The sequence below is a fragment of the Pseudonaja textilis genome, chromosome 7 (assembly GCF_049901715.1).
Source record: "Pseudonaja textilis isolate UNSWEBS1 chromosome 7, rPseTex1.2, whole genome shotgun sequence".
Taxonomy (NCBI): Eukaryota; Metazoa; Chordata; class Lepidosauria; order Squamata; family Elapidae; genus Pseudonaja; species Pseudonaja textilis.
The window spans coordinates 29,420,546-29,443,146 of NC_141996.1; the positions used below are offsets into that span (position 1 = coordinate 29,420,546).

A 22,601-nucleotide genomic window follows, 5' to 3' on the forward strand; every position below is an offset into this window, starting at 1 on the left:
AGTTAACAGTTTTATATAGTTTTAACTTTTGACAAACACTAAGAAATCATGCTTATAAATTATCAGGTTCCCTTCCATACACTCATTCCTGAAAGTTATTGCTGAACATTTAAAAAAAAACATTGTCAGACACCATATTACATTTTGATAAATGTATACTTCGTATTGTTGGAAGAAATATCCATCCTGGTTCAGTTTCAAGTAGGAAGAAAGACACTGGAAACATGGGGGCTGCTTGGAAGGATGGCTTAATGGTGAAGCAGAACATCAAGCATGTGTTATTCTGGGTAGCTGACCACATGGAAGAGAGAGAAAGAGATATTTATACCCTCTCTTGGGCTTTGAATTTGAGCTTCCTGTTCCTGTGGTAAGAGCATGTATCCTATTGGTTGCAGTCAGACTCCCATAGGACTACGCATTCCTAACTGAGATTCTCTGTGCCCCAGGCTTGATTGAATCTTGCTGGGTGATGCAATGAAGGACAATTTCCTATTGTGGCTAAATGGCTTTGCCCTGAAAGATAATCCTATCACCCTGGAGCTGAGGTCTTTCGTTTTGTAGATGGACTGCCCCAATCTTTTGTCTTATAGATAAGCTGGCACCAAAATATCTGCTGGGGGCAGGGAGCTGGGGTCTTTTGTTTCTGTTTCCTTTAAGATTTTTATTTCTCTTTTAGGGGAAATATTCTGCCTTTTTAACATTACCTAGAATGTTTTATTCTTCTAGAAGAAGGGTGGGTGCTAACTTTCTGCAATATTGTATCTGGTCCACAATCCTCTGTGTTCCCCATGAATACAAAAGCTTCCTTGTTAAATTTTATATCCTGGTTCCTTCTGATTTATGTACTTATGGATTACTTTATGGTTGCTGTATTTGTATTTCAATGGTTATGATCAGTGTTTAATTATTGTATAAAGAAGGAAGTTACCTTTACCATCTGGCAGATGGTACAGAATAATAAAAACTAGGAGAAATGGGCTGAAAAACAGCTTCTATTCCAGGGTAGTAGCTCTTTTGAATTCTGCTGTATCGTGCAGTGTTGTTCGATGTCGGGGGGGTTTCAGTTCAATGTGTGGAGTGTGAAGGATGTGTGTTTGTGTTTATTTTCATGGTCATGATGTGCACTGAAGATGGTGTTTGATTTCATTGTACAAGGTAAGTAAACGAAGTAATTTAGGAAAGAATGATTAAGTTAAATAAATAAATGCACTGGACCTCCAACTTTGGAAGATGGATTAGGTTAGTCTCAGCACAATTCCCTGATTTTTTTTTTCTTGCCCTATTCTACTCATCTCAAAAAATTTTTTTGAAAATGTTAAAAAGCAGACTTTAAAAATTAAAGTCGATTTTTTTTTCTCATGGCTAGGCCAGTTTGTGATATTTAGCTGAAAATCAATTTTTATAGCTTGGATTTTTGGTCAATTCAGTTTCTATAGGATAGCAGTTGATGACTATTCTCCCAAGATGAAAAAAAACAGCCTTAAACTAGAATATGTGGAAAATAAATGTTGCTATTGAACACATAGGCTGGTTACATTTACTTCATCAGACATTCGTAACATAGATTTGGGAGATAGAATTTTTTTCTTAAATTTCTTTATGCCATTTCAGAATTATTCAGTGGACTATATTATCTCCTAATTTGCTATCTTATCAATGTGTGTTTATTTTTTTTAAATCAATGGACAAATGCATTTCAGAACATTTTATAGTTAGATAAACTAGTCTTTTTGGACTTTTTCATCATTATATTATGAATTGTTTTCCAATTTCCTAGCAAATCCACATTGACTAAATAGAACTACTATACATAAAAGTTGTGCTATGCACTAGTATGCAGTTTCAGATAATTAGAAATTTCTATAAGAGAATTAGCTAATTTTTCCCCCATCATAATAACCCTTTCATTCTTCTTAATAAAAACCTTTGCATAGTAGGGTTGGTGGTGGCAGTGGAGATGATGATGATGATTTCAATGTAGCAGATATTAAAATATCCATTTTATTTTTAAAATCAAAGAAATTAAAAACAAAATGTGCAATTAAAATATTTTTGGAATCCAAGAAGAAAGGATAGTCTTTAAAAACTCTAACAGATTGTTCATTTCCAAACTTCATAACCAGGTTGATAGAATTTTTAACAGCTTTTTAGAGGCTTAAATATTATTTTTCTGTGCATTGGGAAGAAATACTATGATAATCATTATACCCCTAGATATTAGGATCATGACTGGCAAACAGGTTTGGAAGTTAGATACTTTCTTATTATATGTTATCTTTGAACATTTTGTTCCCAGGGAATAAATGAATAACTGTTTTATGTGCAAAGCAATATTTGATACTTTTTCATAAAGTAAATAACAGATATTACATAAAATTCCTTTTCATGAGGATTCCTTGACCTTATAAAAATCAAGGTAAAATCTTGACTTGAATGAAGCTGCCTGTGTGATTATGACATGACACTGAGTAACAAATAACAAACCATTAACAAAATAATGATAAAATATTAAGCAGTAGTGGAAACAGCTAAACTCCATCTACATATGATATGACATAATGGAGAAACGTTTTGCAGATGCACAAAACAGAACAAACTCTTCCTTCATTTCTAATGAATCTTTGCCATATGATTTTCAGTTTCTTTGGCATATCATCAATTCATCAATCCACTCAGGAAGAAATGTGAAAAGAAAAAAAGAAAGGTTATTTCAAAAGCATATTGCTAATTCTGATAAAAAAAATTTCTCATATGTATCTGCAGACAGGAAGAACTGTTTGTCTACTGTTCTCCATGTATAACAAATACATGTTAATTGTATTATTCTCTCTGTGAGCACGTGAGCCGTCGTCCCAGCTCAACTTCACCGTGCTTGCATGCATGCACCTCCCACTAGCAAGCTGGCCTTCGGATCTCTGCCGCGCAACAGGGGGCATTTGGGCGGTGGGGCGCATGTTTGGGGGATGCACATGGATGCATGGGGCAGGGAATATGTGCGGGGGATGTGCACATATTGCATTTTGAAGATGTGCACACGCACTTTGGGCTCTCACTGCCAAACACGTTAGACATCACAGTTATATAGCATATCATTTGGCTTAAATGTTCCACCATTTTTTGGCTGATGATCTGTGAGAGATGCATTTAAAGCATAATAACATAATTAGCTCCTATTTGCCCTAGATTATGCCTTGAATACAGGTGGTCCTTAATGTACAACCACAATTGAGCCCAAATTTTCTGTTGCTAAATGAAACATTTGCTAAGTGAGTTTTGCCTCATTTTACAACTTTTCTTGCCATAGTTGTGAAGTGAATCAATGCAGTTTTTAAGTTAGTGATGCGGTTGTTAAGTGATTCTGATTTTCCCATTGATTTTGCTTGTCAGAGGGTCACAAAAGGTGGGAATCACGTGACCACAGGAAAGCAGTCATGTCACATTTTTCAGTGCCCTTGAAACTTTGAACAATCACTAAATGAACTGTTGTAAGTTGAAGACTACCTGTATACTATACATATCTTAGTTCTTCCACTTGTAAATTGGATTCTTACCCAGCTACCTAGTCAAAACAGTCTGGGAGAGGACTGGAAGATGACTTACATACAATTTATTCTGGGGCTATGGGGAAATGTGAAACTTTTTCTCCAACTCCTTAAGGAATGAGGGCAGCAAAATGGAACTATCACTCTATCTCTGGCTATCCCATTCTCTAACAGGAAGCTAGACAGAACCTTGGTCACCTCCACAGGAGCTGGTTGAAGGCTAGAGTCCAACCTGGAGGACTTTATCCAAGAGATGGCTTGCATATTCCTCATAACAACCCAGCAGGTAACTCTCTAAATCCTCTCTTCCTAGGAGGGCATGGTTGACTTTGAACAATAGGAATATTCTCTTAGTTTCATTATCAATTATTCTGCAACGATCAGTGTTATGTAGTTGATTGCATAAATTTACAGCAGGGGAGAGCCTGTGAATTCTTAAAGGAATGTTACAGGCATTCATTTCTCTTTTTTCCCCTCCAGTTTTCTCCTACCTACTTTCATGAACAACATGAAAGAGAGCAGCTCTGCACCACCTAATTAAGGACAGTTATTAAATTGTGCTTAATTTGAAACATATTATTTCATGGAAGAAAGGCATCGGTTCAGCTTTCCCTAAAAAAAGAGATGGAGAACATTGTGCCTATCAAGGACAACTAAAATGTATGTTATTGAGAGCCCAAAAGTGCTTTGTTAGCTCCCTGTTTTCACACTGCTGAAAAACCAGCCAACTCCAAAAATGTCCCCTCTGCCAGTGGCTACAATAAAAGAGATCTTCACACATCTGTTATACAAGCTGCTGTGATGCTTATTATTACAAGCATGATGTTCAGTATATATAACCCATAAGCAGTGAACTGTAGGTGGAGAAAAACTGTTTTGAATCTTCTTTTGTTTTGCTTTAAAAAAATAGCTTAAAGTCTATAATAAATGTAATCAGGGAAAAACAATGGCAAAGAATGAAAAGGGAAATTGAATTAATGCAAGAGATTAATTTGTGTTCCAAACTTTGGATGCACAATATCAAAATTATACAAACCTGTTATATTTGAAAGGAACAACCAGATACAATTTTTTCCTTCATTCCGTCATTCCACTGAATATTAATTCCCACAGTACTGTCTTATCTCTAAGTATAATTGCCATGTGGTATCCTTCTCATCTTCTCTACTACCTCCCCTTATTGGTATCATTATTACGATTGTTATTATTCCCTTGTTTTCAATGTACACTGAAAGCTTCTGCACCAGAGACAAATTTCTTGGCCAATAAAGTATTCTAAAAAAAGGGTTAGATAGCAATTTGTAACCTGCAGCCTATAGATGCAGCTGAAATCTCTCCCACACAATTATCCATACTGAATCTATTAGCATATCACCTGTTCAAATACGAACAGAAACTCTGTGGCAGAAAGTGGAAAAAGTGTAAGGCAATTAGATTTTACAAATTGGGGATGCCATGCTATAGGTTTACATGGATAGTAAACATATTAACTAATTAGCTAAAAAGAATAAATCATGTGATTTAAATGTCTCATAAATTGTAAAAAAATAAAAACCAGCTAATTAATGATGTTATGTGTTGGGTTTGGTTATGTATTGTATAAGTAATAGTTTCCAGGGTAGGTTAAATATGGCCTTTGTAACAGAAATATCCATATTTTCTTTCTCTGGAAAAGCCCAAGCAAAAATACCTTCTTTGAAATTATTATATATTACAAGAAAAATCTCCAATAGTGCCCATAAGATTTTCCCTTTGAATTCACTTTAGGGAAATTATTTTGGCTAAAATTATAACAGGGAAAAAAAAGATTTCCCTGTCATTGCTATAGTGCAGGACAGCTGCAACAAGTCTGCTGTGAAATATTGTACAGTGAATGTCTCGGCATTTGAATATTAATACAGAATTTTTTTTATTTTTTTATTTATTTGATTTGTCAATTGTTTACAAGATAATAGGTATAAGTATATACATAGTTATGAATACATGAAATGGGTACATATAAGAAAAATAAAAGAAACAATAGGACAGGGACGGTGGGCATGTTGGTGCGCTTATGCATGCACCAGGCAACCCCTGGTCTGGACCACAGGGCTTCACCTGAGTTCTGGCTGATGCAATCTTCCCAGACCATCTGGTGAGATGGGTAGAGGGCTTTGTTATGTAGAATTCTCTGACCCAGGCCTTAATGGCCCCACCCATTAACAAAGGTGGGGGTTAGCTTCTGCTTCTGAGGTGAGCTTCTGCTTCTAAGTTTTTACTTCTCTTTTTAGGGGAAATATTCTGCCTTTTTAGTATATCCTAAAACAGGGCTCGCCAACCTTTTTGATCTCAGGGACCACCAAACTCATAATTTTAAATCCTGTGGACCAGACACCCTGGGAAAATCCCCCCAAAAGTCTGCAAGAATACTCCCCAGCCCGATTTCCTACCAATTGATCATTCTTTATTTGGGATTGCAGGATACCATCTCCAACTCCATTCTCAGGTAGAGGGTGGAGAGAGGGAGGGGGAGAGGGAGAAAGAGAAAGAGACTTTTGGCTTCATGCAAGGAAAGCAGCGGAAGCAGCAGAAGTCTTTCTTTCTCTTCCCCAAACTACGCCAGAATGGCGCAGCCTCTTGGAGCAGGATGCCTTGCAGGGCCCTGAAGTCTCATTTCTGGTGGAGTTTGGGAGAGAGAAAGAAAGACTTTTGCTGCTTTCCTTGCATGCAGCCAAAAGCAGAAGAAAGAAGTGGAAAGCAGCAGCCCACTGCCCAGGCCACGCATGTGGGGCAAGTTGCCTCCCTCTGCCCTTTCCCCCCTCCCCTCACTACCTTGTGTTGTTCTCAAGTGATGCAAGCCGTGTGTTCCTGTGGGCCATGTGGGCGGCGCAGCCTTGTGTTTCCACACAGCCTGGATTAGTTGCTTTGGGAGATGCTTTGGAGGTGACATTTCTCTATGGACCACCAAAATTTTCTCACGGACCACCAGTGGTCCCCAGCCCACTGGTTGGCGACCACTGTCCTAAAATATTTCATTTTCCTAGGAGAGGGGTGGGTTTTAACTTCCAACAAGGCAACTGCTGAAGAATCTAATATAAATTTCAGCAACTGAAGTATTTATTTAGTACAGTTTTTCCCCCAGACATTACGCAATATAAAATTATTTAGTTTCTTTCTTACACCATTCCTGTGATTGGGTAAGTGAGTTTTTCACTGATAACAAAATAGTTGGCAGATGACTTTTTGCATAACTATCTTCTTAATCCTAATTAGGCTGGAACTTTATAAATAGGAATGTGGTCCAACTAATTTTTTTTATTCAGTTCAAAAAGTTGATTTTTGCAATCATTTTATTCAATTTAGCAAAAATCCATTGACCCTTTTGAGTTGACTCGATGTGATTTAACGTGTTGCATTTATTGAGTGGTTCATTTCTAAACTTTGATTTAAAGGGGTAAATTAATCATACTGCTTTTGAATCAATCCTGAACCTAAAATTCACCACAGACCTAGGTAGTAAACAACATTTAAAAATGCAAACTCAATTTCCATATGAATCTCACTTCAGTACCTGAAGTGGGACAGAACAACTCTTCCACTTCAAAGCAACATGATGGTTTAAATGGGTTCAGGGTAGGCTATTTAGTCTAGACATCTACCTCCCAGTTTTTGTCAACTGAAGCAGGTGTTGTTGTTTTTTCATTTTGCAATTGCACCTTTAAAAACTGGAAGAGATGGATTGGCCTGATCCTCTATTAGAAACATTACACTGCTGGCCTGGAGAGAACCGTGCACCTCCTGGGCATTTTTAAATTCTATTGAGACTATTGTATTATTCAGCTTTTCACTGTGACCTTGTGGCTAGGTGACCTCCATGAAGGATCGCATGCTGCATCACAGAAGAACACGGAGCGTGCAGGTTTAAGGGAAGGGAAGGTAGGTAAGAGATCCCTGCTTTTTAGAACAAGAGAAAATGAAGCAAGCAAAAGAAGAAAGGCTGAATTAAGCATCTGGAAAATTACTGCAGCCTCTCAGCTTCAACTGCTTGCTACCTAGGATGAGTCATCTACTGGTTGCTGAGGCAACAGCAATTTTCCTCTTGCTGCTGATCAATTTTGTCTGCCCAAAGGTCCTATAAAACTGTGAGCTGGGTAGATAATGCAGCCAAGTCAGAGAACTCCTACCAAGCATTTAAAACTTGCCAGGCTGGCTGTGGGCTGCTTTCTTTTCTTTTGATTAAGACTGCAACAGGCCCATTCAGTCTACACGTGCTGTTATGATGTAATCACTACTGGATTTAACAACTCCTGGATGCCAGTCCCATAAATGTAGATTCGCATCTCATCATAAAAGAGAAGGAAGGAAGGGAGGGAGGGAGGGAGGGAGGGAATGAAACTGTACACCATAGGGCAATAGGTTTTGAACCAAAGTACCTCAAATGGGCTAACTTACAGAATGGGTCCAAAATCCAAGGAAGGGGGGGAGGGATTTCAAAACTGAATGAAATATAAGACAAATTGCATTGAATATTTTGACAGACAAGGTTCCAGATTTTTTTTAAGTTACATTCTGACTATTGTAAGATTTTGGCTGAAATCTCTTGGTAGCAACAATATAATTAAGAAATCCATCAATTCTCAATAAGTGTTCTAGTCTGTCAAGATCCATTTGGATCCTGAGCCTATCTTCTTGGATGTTAGCTATTCCTGCCAACTTAGTATCATCTGCAAATTTGGTAAGTTCCCCTTCTATTCTATTTTTCTTTTTTTATGGCCTCCCTCATAACATTTTGGAGAATATTAGCAAACTATTTTCCTAATGCTCCATGGCAAATTATGAAATCTGAGCTGAATTGTGCACTCAGTGTTAATGCATTTTGTTTAACTATGATTAAGCAATCATCTTTTCTAGTCTGCTTCATCCACTTTTGTATGTCCTTTATCCACCAATATAAATTCATAATAGCAATTTAGTCATAAGAATTATTTTGTTTTCCTTCCGTATGCAAATGTGAAACCAACTATTTCTACTCAGTTCCAAATTAGAAGGTACACTACCTGCAATGAAACTATTACATATCTGCAGATATGTTGGACTTTAACTCCAACAATCCTGAATTATTGGAGTTTATGAAGTTTGAATTACAACATTTGAAAAATATCCGGTTAGGGAAAATTGCACAATGACATGACAATGCAACTAGTTATACTTGTTGGGGGGGGGGGGCAGGTTTCACCCTATTGAACCGAATCAAAAGATCTTTGCAATTCCAAACACTGTTTTTTTGAAAAAGTCAACCAGATGCCTTCAAAAAGCCTTCAAGGTAAGTTAGTCTCCTTACTCTACCACTGTTTTCCTGCAATTAGTAATATCACTGGCCCATAATGTCTGCCCATGTGGGGTTAAGGATTTCAGGGGCCCCCTCTATCTTATTTATTTATTTATTTTGTCAAGCGATTATAAAGTAACAGGTATAAGTATAAACATAGTTATGAATACATGAAATGGATACATATAAGAAAAATAAATAGAAACAATAAGACATGGACGGTAGGCATGTTGGTACGCTTATGCACGCCTCCTACAGACCTCTTAGGAAAGGGTCAATAGTAGACAGTCTAAGATTAAAGTTTTGGGGGTTTCTCCTGTTTTGGATACAAACTCAAAGATAGAGTGGAAAAATTCCATGCAGGTAACTTGACTATAAACTAAGTGTCATGAACAAAAATCAAATCAAAATAAATATCAGGAATTGATATGCTAGTGCTAAACATATTCACTTATTGGAATATAATGGAACTGCCTTTCAAGTCCATGTAAATCTCTCTCAGAATTATATGTTTGCACACATATGTACATACATACATACATGCTAACCTATGTTTAGTGCACTGGAATTTTATAGCATTCTTTTGCTGACTAGCCTGTTTCTATAATATAAAACTATAGTTATCAGCCTAAACATTCCACCCTCTTCCTTAAGTACCCATATACGGTATACATTTAATTAAGAAAATAATGGAATTAAACTGCCTGAATATATTTCACATCTATTCTTGCCAAACCAACAGCCTCACATGAATGTCTCTCAGTTTTGTTATTGCCAGAATGATCTCCTTTCCTCATCAACCAGAGTGTGAGTCATTAAACTGCCACCTGTCACCATCTGCTGGAGTGTAACAAGAAGAAAAAATGCATGAAAACATTCAAAATGTGGTGGAAATTTCAAGAAGCAAAGACTAAAGATTTTGTTTTGGATGATGGGGGTGTTATCTTTTAAACTTCTTGTTTAGTTTCTGCTTCAAGTCAATGTTCAAAATGAAGGAGCTGAAACCAAAGAAATCTTGATTCTCTGACATTGTAGAGACTTGGAGGACTTCAGTTGATGGAGAGTCTACATTACAGAATCAACTGGCTGGATATCTGGAGGGATTAAAGATTTTTTTTCATAGGTCCTTCATTCCTTTTGGGTTTTCCACCCTCTACCTTTGAACAGTTGGTTCCCACTTACTGAGCATCTTCAAGGTTTCAATTTTAGGAAACATTTTCCACTTACTTTAGTTACCTTAAAAAGTAGGATGAAAATTTGCTGATGTCTCCAAACAAAGGCTGAATCTGTTTTGGGGGTGGCTGTTATGTCTTGGCTACCTAAGGACATGGGAAGTAAGGGTTGCTAATAGCATGTTTTCCATGTAACACTAGTCAATGTTAGGAAAGATACTCTGCTTTGTGAGGTTCTGCAGGATACAGGACTTGTTCACTCCTGTTTAACTTATTTATATGAAGCCACAGGGTGACATCAATTTTGCCATGAGATGACATATCATTAATATGCTAATGATACTCTATCTTGTCTCCACCACAGTGAATGCTATTTCCAAAGTCTGGAGACAATCAGGTTGTGCATGGGCTTTAACTGAACCTGAGTGGAGTTTTGTGTTGTATGCCAGTTATTAGCATTTCTAGTCCAGGAGGCTCTGCTCAGTCATTCATGCCCCGATCACCTCTCGAATGGATTATTGTAATGCACTCTACATGGGAGTCAGCCAAAAGCTGCAGCTAGTACAAAATATACAGGCAATTATGTGCACTCCTCAATCTGTGAATTGTATTGGTTGCCAGCATGCTTCCAGTTTTAACTCAAGGTGCTGGAAATGACCACACCTACATGACATGGGACTGGGTTCTTTGAAGTAGTGCCTCTCCCCAGTTACATCAGGACCAGCAGGAGAAGAATGTTACAGGCCCTGTCTATGAAAGAGTGTCATCTGGCAGGATCCAAGAGGAGGCTCTTTTCCGCTGTGGCATTCCCAGAACCTAGAATGAACTCAAACGTTTTGGCCTTTAGGATCCAACAATGGTGGGAAGCTTTTACAGTATCTGTGTTGAGCTGATGGATTCTGCCTCTGGCCATGATTATTTTTGTTTGAAATGAATGATAGTTTTATGTTTTTTTATGTCGGTTTTTTAACCTGGCTTTTATTGAATTGTTGTTTTTACTTAATCTGAATGACCCAGAATCACTTGCATGATTACATGCAATCATGTAAGTCAAATTAATAATGTTATTATTAATAATATTATTAATGTATTGCTAGACATTTATTATGGAAGAGAAAAAATAATTCCATCTAGGTTCTGTGACAAAAATTTATAAGGGACAAGACTATAGCTATTGTACTGGGTAGTATTTTTCATATGTATGATAGCTCAATAACTACTAAAACTTTCGTATATCTTTGATTATTTGTAACCTTCAATTGGATGAAACAATGCATCATAAGGCATCAATTTTTAACTCAACATACCTCAAATGGGTTTACTTACAGAATGTGAATGAAATCTGCAATACATGTTTTCCATTGGATTGAATTTGGCAAAGTTATGGCTGCTTCAATGGTGCCATGTTTCCTACTGGTGATTACTGTGCTACTCCAGTGAGCCAAGATCATGTGATTATCATTTCCATTGTTCTCTGCCAGTTTCCTACAAGGAATGTCAATGGAGAAACCAGCAGGAAATCAAAAGTCATTCCCATTTCCATTGCTTTTGCCCACTGTGTTCATTCTGTTTGTCTGTTTAGGTAAAGAAATGTCTCTGAAATGATGACCCAATGGAGTATGCGTTGTCTAATAGCTTTTTAAAAGACCCTCACAGCACATATTTGTCTGCATATTTTTAAATGCTGGCTTGAACTGCTAATTTTTATTATTAATCCCAGTTATTTTACTTGTTTCATTGTTCTAATTGATAACCAAACTGTGCTAATTTATTTTTTATTGGGAAGCACTGAGAAGCATCAGTGATCAGTAAAATATCTGACATCAGTATGTCAAGGAAAATAAACGGAACAGAACTGAATCATTCTTAATTAGTTGAATTAAATAATAATCTTTTATTAGTTGTGTCCACATGCATTCAAAAGAAGGCAGGTAGTGGTAAATTAATATTTTTCACCAAGCAGGACATTTCTTTTTATATCGCATTGATAAATCGTTTTTCTAGGGGAATGTAAGTCTACATTTTAGAATAATGTATTACAATCATAGTAAAAGGCATTAGACATAACGGTTTTTCAGCTGTGATATAGTAATTCTTTAGTATTGGGACTGGTTTGATTTTGCTCAATCTCCTCCTCCTCTTCCTCTTCCTTCTCCCCTCTTCTCAGCCAAATAATAGTGCGCCCCCCCCCAAACTACCTACTAACTGTTCATGTGAGTTTACCCATTTTCCTCTAAAAACATACAAGGAAATAAGGTTGCTAAAGTGAAGATAATCAGATTGCAATTCTCAGTTGTTCCATTTCTTTAGTGCAGGAATCTCTCTGGACAGTGATGAGTCATACATTAGCAGTGCAGACTGCGCAAGCAAAGCATCAGCCATTATTCTCTCCACATATTTTCTGTTCAAATTATTCAGTGCAGTCTTGTTGGAAGGATGGCAGATCTACAGCAAGACCGTTTTGCCCACCTGCCCTTCTGAAGGTGATTTATTTAAAGAAGCAAAATTTCTTCCAGATCTCTTGTTTTTGCACACAGAATTATATATTGAGAGAAAAAAACTGAAAGAAATCGACAACAATATAGAAATACTAAGTAGACCATTTGTGGCTGGCATCCAAACTAAATACTGTATATGTGTGTGTATAAATAATTGAGTTTGATATAGATAGCCAAAAGGTCTTTTGATCAGTACTAGAAATCAACTGATGGATGATTCATAACTGGCTTGCTGATAAACATCAGCTATCAGACATTTGTGATGCAGCTGAGATTATCAGGTGCCGCATGGGCAAACTCACAATCAAGCTCACAATATTTCCATCTGGGCAACCTACTTTCCCCCAGAATTATTTATTCATTCATGGCAAATTTTAATTTTAAAATAATTTAATAAACTGCAAGGTACAACATTAAATGAATCATAATATTTTCTAGGTTGCTTTGTCTTTTGCACCTGAATGGAGATTCAAAAAAAAAAAAAAAGTTGAAAACCTACAGTGTAGCAGGAAATGAACGGGGGCAGGCAGTGTAAACCTGTGACCCTTTTCTCCGTGTTGGTGCATGAGAGAGTCAGAGGAGGAGGACCTGGCCTTCTGCTAGACATTTTTTTAACCCTGAAAGAAAGGCTAACAAAATTTTGAGGTTGATGTTGCTTTTTAACATTCTCAGAATGCCCACACATATACGCTTTCCATTCCCTCCTTCTTCCTCTTCAATCTTCCTTCAAACTCCTTCACCACGAGAGGCTCCTATATTCAACTGTCATCTTTCCAGATTGTGGGTGGTCTCATCTTACAACGTTATAAGTAATGTGTCACATTTCCATTAGGTTACTCAGAGTAGTTAACATGAAAGGAAACCGCCTTTTTGTGTGGAGAGCAAATTACATACTATAAACCTCAATAAGGACACTGATAATAAAATTGATGTGTGGTTTAAACATGCTTTGTAATTAGAGATTAGTGAATCCGTCGGTACATCTGTCTTTCAATTTCTCATTCTTGCAAATATGTCAAGTCTGATTTCTTGAAATTTTATTTTAATATTGTGCCAAAATTTGCATTTTACTGTATCCCCAAATACATTAAAGCCATTTTTTCTTAACATGTTTAGAGTGTATACATATCCCACTTGTATTCTAGAAAATGCAAGATAGTTCTGAGCATATATAACATTTTCTTGTCCTGAGCAGAGTCCAAAATCATTTTTGTAATAAAGATTTTTAATATTGCTGGCAGCTGTTTATATACAGACAGAGGCTTAATTTTATCATCTCATACAGTGTTAAATATGGCACTTTACTCCCCTTAAATATCACACAACACAAGCATTAAGATATCAAGAAATGTTTATCCAGAAGTAAATTCCAATTGGTTTAAAACATCAGAGCTCTTTTATTTGGAATCAACCTTTATTTAACCATTTCCTGTTATGCCATGGCCCAGAGTTAGGATACTTTCTGTTTCTCTAGTAGCCACAATCCCTTTGATAGCATATTTTTTCCTTGAACTTAGAGCTATCCTGCAGGATTAGCTGATTATATGTTTCTTTTACTTATTTAATTTGCATTAATAAAAGCCAATAATATCTTATATACTCTTGTTATTTCTATAGTCTTCTGTCTGTCTGTGTGTCTATATCTCATAGTTAAGGAGTTTATTTGTTTGTTGGATGGAGTTGCAAAATACATGTTATTATAATTGTAGAGTACAACAAATGTCTACTTAGGAATGGCTGTTAGATTTGGACTGCAATATTCCAAGTGATCAGTAGGTGATGGCCAAAAGATGGACTGCAGTATTTCTTTGTTTCTATCTAGCGGTTCTTTTAAGATCTTTCATCTCTGATTTATTGACCATTGATTATACTGCTTTGTTCTCACTTTGCTGGTGCATAGTTCATACAATGGTTTCATCCTTGCTAACCACCTATTAGAATTAATGATGTGCGAATCCAAAAAGATACTGCATGCTTTCATTGGTACCTCAAGGTTTTGAGGAAAAGCATAAAGTTTTAGACTTAATGATTTTATTTGTGATATTAAATTATTGTTGATTAACCTGAATTGCCACGTATTGTGTGGGTAGAGGATGGAGGGGAGTGAGAAGATTGATCTCCAGACATATTGTCCTGATACTCATAATGTGTCTCCAAGTTAAATTTTAATCTAAAGGAGATATCCTGCACTAGAAGCTATGTTATTCTCCAAGGAAGAATGATACAAATTTCAGAGAAAATGGGCCCCATGTAATTGACCTAAGTATACCATTCTCACATAAAAGTGGGCATAAGTGGATGGGTTGAGCAAGATGCAAGACTCTGGGCATTTTATAATTGTGCAACAAGGGAGATGGCATTATAGAATCATTCTCCATCTGATGATGATGATGATGATGCTCATTCAGTCATGTCCAACTCTTGGAAATTCTATGGGCCAGGTCTTTTCACATCTTCTGATCTTGCACTATTTCTTCGAGTTATTCTACGCTCTAGCTCAGTGGTTCCCACAGTGGATGGTACCACCCCCGGGGGGAGGTAGGATGCCTTAGGAGGGCACTAAGAGGCAAGGGAGCGGGCAGGAGTGTGCTAAGAGGTGGCAGGGGGGCGCTGGAGGTGGGCCCCTTGCAGGGTGCAATTCAGGGGTGCGATTCTACAGGTTAATTGCCATTCCCAGTAGTTTGGAGAACTTGTAAAATGGGTCCCTGGCTGGCCCTGCACCTCTCAGCCTGGTCCTCTGTTCCCTGCCCAGTCAGTCCTTATTGCACATGCACAACATCGCGTGCATGCACAACTATCGCTGACAGCCACAGCGGTATGTTGGAGAAACGGAGCAAGCAAAGCCAGAGGTCAGTAATTTTCACTGCAAAAATCATCCAGACGCTGTGTGTTTTTTTCAGTGCAGCTGGAGTCCAGCCGCACCGGAAAAATCACACAGCATCTGGACATTTTTTGCAGTGAAAATTTCTGACCTCCAGCTTTGCTCTGTTTCTCCAACATGCCACCACTGCCGCATTCTAGGCACTGGCCATACAGGCTCACCCCATTGACTGCTGCACCACTCTACTCGGACTTGCTTGGGCAAGTGCAGTGCAACGGGCTCAATGGGGTGGACCTGCGGGGCCAGCACCTAGAATATGTCTGCAGCAGTGCATCGGAGAAGCAGAGCAAAGCTGGAGGTCAGTAATTTTTGCTGCAAAAAATCCTCCAGCTGCATGGTTTTTTTTGGTGCAGCTGCAGTCTAGCCACACTGAAAAAAATACTTGGTGGCTGCAGGCATTAGTGACAAGGGTGATGTGGGCTGGTGGGAAGCCCAGCGACAACAATGGCTCAGCCCTGGCTTGCCTTCCCTGGCAGCCAGCTGCGGGAAGAAGTAAAGTCATGGCCGTGGGACAATGAAAGAAGCAGTCGTGGGGGAGAAAATGGGAAGATTAAGGACTGGGGCCTCTGAAAGTGGAAATAGGGTGATGCAAGATTAGCCCAGGCCTTTGACACATTAGGCCACACCTACCTGGGCAGAAAATAGGTAGATAGGTTAAGGAAGGGATAGAGAGAGAGGGAAAGAAAGAGAGGGGAAAGAGAGAAAGAGAGAGAGAGAAAGAGAGACAAAAGAAAGAGAGAGTGAGAAAGAGAGAAAGAGAGAGAGGAAAAGAGGGGGAAAGAGAGAGTGGGGAAAGAGAAAAGGAATAGACAAGAAAATAAAAAAAGAAAAGGGGAGAAAGGAAAGAAGAGAATGGAAGAAAAGGGATAGACAAAGAAAGGGGGATGGAAGGAAGGGACAGAAAGAAAGAGAGAGAGGGAAAGAGAAAGAGAGAAAGAGGGAATGAGAGAGAAAGAAAGGAAGAAAGAAAGAAGGAAGGAAGGAGGGAGGGAAGGAAGGAAAGAAAGAGGGAGGGAGAGAGAGAGAGAAAAGAGAGAGAAGGAAGGGACAAGAAAGAAAAGAAAGAGAAAAGGGAAAGAAAAAGGGAGAGAAAAGGGAAGAAAAAGGATAGACAAAGAAAGAGGGGGGGATGGAAGTAAGGGTCAGAAAGAAAAAGAAAGAAAAAAGAAAGAAAGAAAGAAAGAAAGAAAGAAAGAAAGAAAGAAAGAAAGAAAGAAAGGGAGGGAGGGAGGGAGGAAGGGGAAAGTGAATGAGATATCTAGTCCAACCACCTGCTCCAGCAGGGTTAGAAGGGAGTGTGTGTCTGTGTCTGTGTCTGTGTGTGTCTGTATGTGTCTGTGTGCATGGCTGTCAAAACTCCAAAAACAGGTCAAGTAGCTCTGGGGAAGTCAGTCATAAATTAGAACACTTACTAAGCAACTGGCCATTAAGTGAGGACCACTTATATTTGGTTTGCCAGTCACCTGGCCACCTGGCCATGCCCACCCAGTCTCATGATGAAACCACACCCATCCAGTCATGTGACCACCAAGCCATGCCCAGCCAGCAAGCCATGCCCACCCAGTCACATGACCACTAAGCCACGCCTACACATTAGGCCATGCCCACAGAACCAGTTGTTAAGAAATTTGAATTCCACCCCTGGATGGGGGGAACTGAGGATGAGTTTGTAGCGCCAAGTGGGTGGTGGACTGAAAAAGTTTGGGAAACACTACTCTTGCTGATATCAGCTTTGATGGTGTCTAGCCATCATGTTCGTTGCTGGCCTGGTTTCCTTTTACCATTCACTCTTCCAAACACAATTGCTTTATCCAGTGAATTCTCCCGTATGACATGGCCAAAGTAAATGAGACACCATATTTTTTTAATCTACTATATTTCGTTATCTTTAGTCCAAATGTCTTCTACCTTTAATCCTATGCAGTATTGAACTTTTTGTTCTGACCTCTTTTCCTCGATTCCAACCACTTGTACATTTTGTTCCAGACTTCATAGTATTCTGACTCATCCTTATCTTTAATCTCTAATGTTAGTCTGTCCATTTCTACACAGACCAATTTTTTTATTTCACTTTCAGAAGGGATATTTCCAATATTCCAATCTTGCAGCAGGTATAACATGTATCATTAAATATATTGTTGTGAAAGGAAATTAAGCTATAAATATGAATAGAAATAGAAATCAATATGTCAATATGTTAATAGCACCAACTTAGCAATGTAAGATAAATAGGAGATCAACTGTTGTATATGGTTTCATGTTGTAGTATGTATGGCAAAATAACTGCCAGGAAAGTCATACTGTGTTCAATGTTTTTAATGTTTATTCAATAAAATTTTGTTTTAAAAAAAGGTAAATGAGACGCAGTTTTGTGAAGTAAATGAGACACAGTTTTGTGATTTTGCCTTTCACTTCAACTTTGAGTGTTATGAAAATGTGGAAAGATGTTTGCCATGCCTTCTTTCTTTCTGTGGTGCCTTCCCTTATATCCCACTCTCTTGGCTCACATCTCACTCTGCTGTGTCATGATATGTGAAAATGTCCTTGATGGAGGAACTGCACCCTGGACAACGTCTGATGAATGAAATCTGAGTCTGCAGAAGGAAGGAAGGCATGGCAAATATCCCACATCCCAGAAGAGTTTGTAAAAGTGGTGGGGGAAAGAGGTACTTTCAGACTCAAATTCTGTTAATAAGCCTTACAATAAAGTAGAGCTACCATTCCTGTTTTTTTTTCTTCTTGCCTGGTTTACCTCACAAGGTTGACATTAATCTTGCAAGTCTGGCAGTACTTCAGTCTTTACAGTCCTTTCTGAGATATTTGCTATGCCCACTTTTCTTCTGTGGAGTCAAATTTTGTTTTCCAGACCATTGTCTAGTCTGCAGCTCTTCCACCTGCCTCTAAAGGTAATTCCCACATACCATTATTGGATGTTATTCTGGCCTGCCCTTTCTACATCTGGAACAAATGACATCCAAAAATCGATCAGTGAAGACATAGCTTTCAGCTAAAGCATTTTTTAAAAAGCCTGCTGTTAAATATGAGAACCACATAAAACATTTCAGAATACAGCAATCATTTGGGTCAATCAAATCATAACTGATCTGTTTCCATGACTGAGGAAAAACTAGATAATATATGTCCAGTAGTTGTATAGACTTTTAAAATCAGTTATTATTAATTCTCCAAAGGAACCTATTACCAAGGCATGAGTAGAAAAATTGTTATTAACTAAATGATAGCATTGTTCTTGGGATTTTTAGACCAAGGCTGCCATCTAGTGTCCAAAATGTTACAATAAAATGTGAATCTTAAAATAGCATTTCTTTGAACTGAAATACCTGTAGTATAGAGCAAGATTAGGCCCCCGGATTACAAACAACTTCCATTTTACAATTCCTATATCAATAGAACCAAGTTGGTAAAAAGCAATTACATATAAAATCTAACTTAGTTTGAATAAAGACTACTTAAGATCAAATTGTTTACAAATCATATAACTGGTCAATCAGCCATGCTAATTAAAAATTAAACCAGCCATAATATGTCCCAATTTTCACTTTCTGTCTGCAGAAATGACACTTTATGAATAGTCATACCACTGATGTCAGCCCCTAAATTGCAGAGATTATCTTTAAACATTTGAATACTAGAAATCCTCCAATGTAATCTGTGTTATTATTTAAAAACTGAGATTGTTTTTACTCTCAATCTCTCTTCTTAAGATTTGCTTGTCTGAGCCTTTGGGGTTTTTTTGAACCTGTTCTAATGTTTATGACCCTATAATCAGGGGTGGGATTCAAATTTTTTAACAACCGGTTCTGTGGGTGTGGCTTAAGTGGTGGGCGTGGCTTTTTGGCTGGGTGTGGCCAACTCAATATCATCAAGGCACGCATCTCCTTGCCTGGCCTCTCATGACTGTGGGGATACTGCAACAGTCGTAAGTGTGAAAAAATGGTCATAAGTCACTTTTTTCAGTGCCATTGTAACTTTGAATGGTCACTCCACACAAGCAAAGTACCAGCAAAAGAGGGGGAAAAAATTCCAGAGAAGTTCCTGAGACAGGAAGTCTAGTCCTGTCAAGAATGTAATAAGGATTAACAGAGAGGCAGTTTCTGTAAGCAACACCAGAATGTTTCCTTCCTGCCTTCCTTACAGGATTAGGCCAGTAATTTCTTCTAACAACCGGTTCTCTGAACTGCTTAGAATGTTAACAACCGGTTCTAGTGAATAGGTGCGAACTGGTAGAATCCCATCCCTGCCTATAATTACACTATCAAAATTTATGCCAATCTTGCTCTACAGCCGAGTATATATTTTATATTTAAATAAATATCTATATGTATATGATTAGATTACATTTCTATATTGATTTACTACAGCAATTATTCTACTTGCCTATAATTTCAATAATTTTATTGTTTTATTAGTATTTTTAATTTTATTATTTTCATTTCAATATCTAGATTAAATTTTTCTCATGCTTAATACGGTCCTTTCCAAAAGATTCCTTTTGTTTCTTTTTATGTCTTCCCTCACAACGAGCGCTAGGTTGAGTTCTTATATTTCTTTATCTTACAAGTGGACTAACAGCCTGATGACGGTTTTTCCCAGTTGCTGCAAGCTCTGGTGTATTTTGCCCTCACTGTGGCTTCAGCTGTTGTTCCTTTTTTACAACTAAGTAGCATCTACATACCAGAGCCATACTCTGGAGAAAACGCTTAAAACAATCAACAACATAGTCAAAGAAAATTCACAACGGATGAAGAAAACAATATCCTGGATATCCTCATCCGCAGAGGAAATTAAGGCAAATTAAAAAAGCATGTTTATTGAACAACAGCCCACACTAACCCATTGTCAAGGTTTAGAGACTTTCAGTTTTCTCAGAGCTGTTTTATTGAGTACATCATTTCAGCACAAATGAAAACAAAACCAGTTCTAAATATTTCCTGCAATTTCAGGATAATTAAAGAATAGATAATTCCCTCCCTCATGTTTACAGGTCACATTGTCCAATTGGGTGTTCTGGCATCTCTTTGGCAACTCCTCTCAGTCTCTGACCAGCACCTGTTGAGATGCCCTTGGTTTGTAAGGTTGATGGGACAGAAGGGACTGAATGAGGAACTGCAAGGTGGAGGGAACAGGTAAGTTGCCCAGAAATACTGTTCCTGTGACTATTTTTGCAAGGGGGGTGGGATTACTGAAATACATGCTGTACTAAGCTTTAGAAATAAGCTACATGTTTAATGAAGTTCTTTGACCCACTCAGCAATGGTAGCATTCAGGTAGTATTCTGGAGAACTGGTAGTGGAAATTTTGAGTAGTTCAGAGAACTGGCAAATACCACCTCTGACTGGCCCTGCCCCCATCTATTCTCTGCCTCCCAAGTCCCAGCTGATTAGCTGGGCCTTCTTTTGTTGCCCTGCACAGCAGAATGGAGCTGGAAAGCAGGTTAGTGGGGTGGGGAGGGGATGGGGATTTTGCAGTATCCTTCCCCTAGAATGGGAAGGGAACGGGGATTATGCAGTAACCTTCCCCTGCTGCGCCCACCAAGCCACGCCCACAGAATTGGTAGTAAAAAAAAATTGAATCCCACCACGGACACAAGGAGATTCATCTCAGTCCGTTCAATAGCTTAGTGTTATTTATAATTACTCTGTGTGGTCCTGTCTGTATATCAGTGTGGTTATTGGTATTCTACCACAAGTAGCAGTGGAGTTCTTATCAATTTAGAGGCGGGACATTTTTCTTATTAATTCCCCAAAAGGGATGGGGAAATACTCCGTAGACTTGGCAAATTGTATCTTTTGCAGCAGGTTTTTTAAAGGAAATATTAACTTCTAAATAATGGAAAATTGAAATCAATACAAGTAATCAGAGGTGGTATTCAGCAGGTTCTGACCACTTCTGGAGAACCAGTAGCGGAAAGTTTGAGTAGTTCAGAGAACCGGCAAATACCACTTCTGACTGGAGATTTTACAATATCCTTCCCCTGCCATTCCCACCAAGCCACGCCCACAGAACCGGTAGTACAAAAAATTGAATCCCACCACTGCAGTTGAATCCTCAACTTACAACTACTTTTGAATCTAAAATTTCCATTGTTAAGTAAGACGGTTGTTAACTGAGTTTCACCCCATTTTACAACTTTTCTGCCATAGTTGTTAAGTGAATCATTGCAGTTATCAAGTGAATCAAGCAGTCCTTAAGCAAATCTGGCTTCTTCCATTGAACTTTGCTTGTCTAAAGCCCACTGGGAAAGTAAGAAATATAATCACATGATCCGAAAACAGTGCAATTGTCATAAAATAAATGCCAATTGCCTAAATTTTGATCAAGTGAGCATGGGGATGCTGCAATGGTCGTAAGTGTGAAAATTGATCATAAGTCACTTTTTTCAGTATCACTATAACTTTAAATGCTCATTAAACAAATGTAAGTTGAGGGCTATCTGCAATTTTCATTTTAAAAATAATTGAGTATAATTAATCAATGTAATAATCCCCCACCAAATTGATTTTAAAATTATTTCTTCCAGTCAACATTAGTTAATTCTCAGGACCACTGAGGTACATAAAATCTCTTGGTTTTATGTGTCATGTTTGATGTTGAAGTGCACTCCTTATAGTGGTGTGGTAATTTTATGAGTGGTACTTTTAATAAACATTACACAGAAAATAAAGTAACATTGAAGAAGAATCTAAGTCATGCTTTTTCCTTTTTGTATGAGAACATATTAAAAGAATCACACATGTAATCCATATGATTAATTTTATTCATTCATTATTAATTCAGTTATGTGGTTGCTGAAATTTTCTGTTTATCAGAAATGATTGAGTCACAGAAATGTCAACTGTCCTTCTGGGGTCACATACACAATTGTCTATATGAGCACTGTTCAGGTAAGCCAAAATGGCACAGAAAAACTACAGCATAAAACATTTACCAAGAATGTGAAACAACAAGAACTTCCAGCCAGCAGAGTGGATCAAATGAAGTCCCATCGGATGTCAGTGAAAATGCAACAAAAAATACAATATTCCTTTTTTTTTTTTTAATGATTATTCCTACACATTTATATGACGCCAATAGGGATGCTGGGTAGAGTTATCATCACTACTAAAGATTGACAGCCTACAATGGAAGGGCAAAAAACAATGATGATGGATTGGATAGCTTTTCTCTAATGAATTAGTT

At 37.9% G+C, this 22,601-nt stretch overlaps 1 long non-coding RNA gene across 1 annotated transcript; it reads left to right on the forward strand.

Moving 5' to 3' along the window:
• The first annotated feature begins 922 nt into the window (after positions 1 to 922).
• On the forward strand, positions 923 to 15,393 carry LOC148125282 (uncharacterized). Its single transcript, XR_015744308.1, has 4 exons — positions 923 to 1,155; positions 3,717 to 3,828; positions 7,387 to 7,457; positions 9,614 to 15,393. It is a non-coding gene; the product is annotated as an uncharacterized LOC148125282 (long non-coding RNA).
• The last annotated feature ends 7,208 nt before the right edge of the window (positions 15,394 to 22,601 follow it).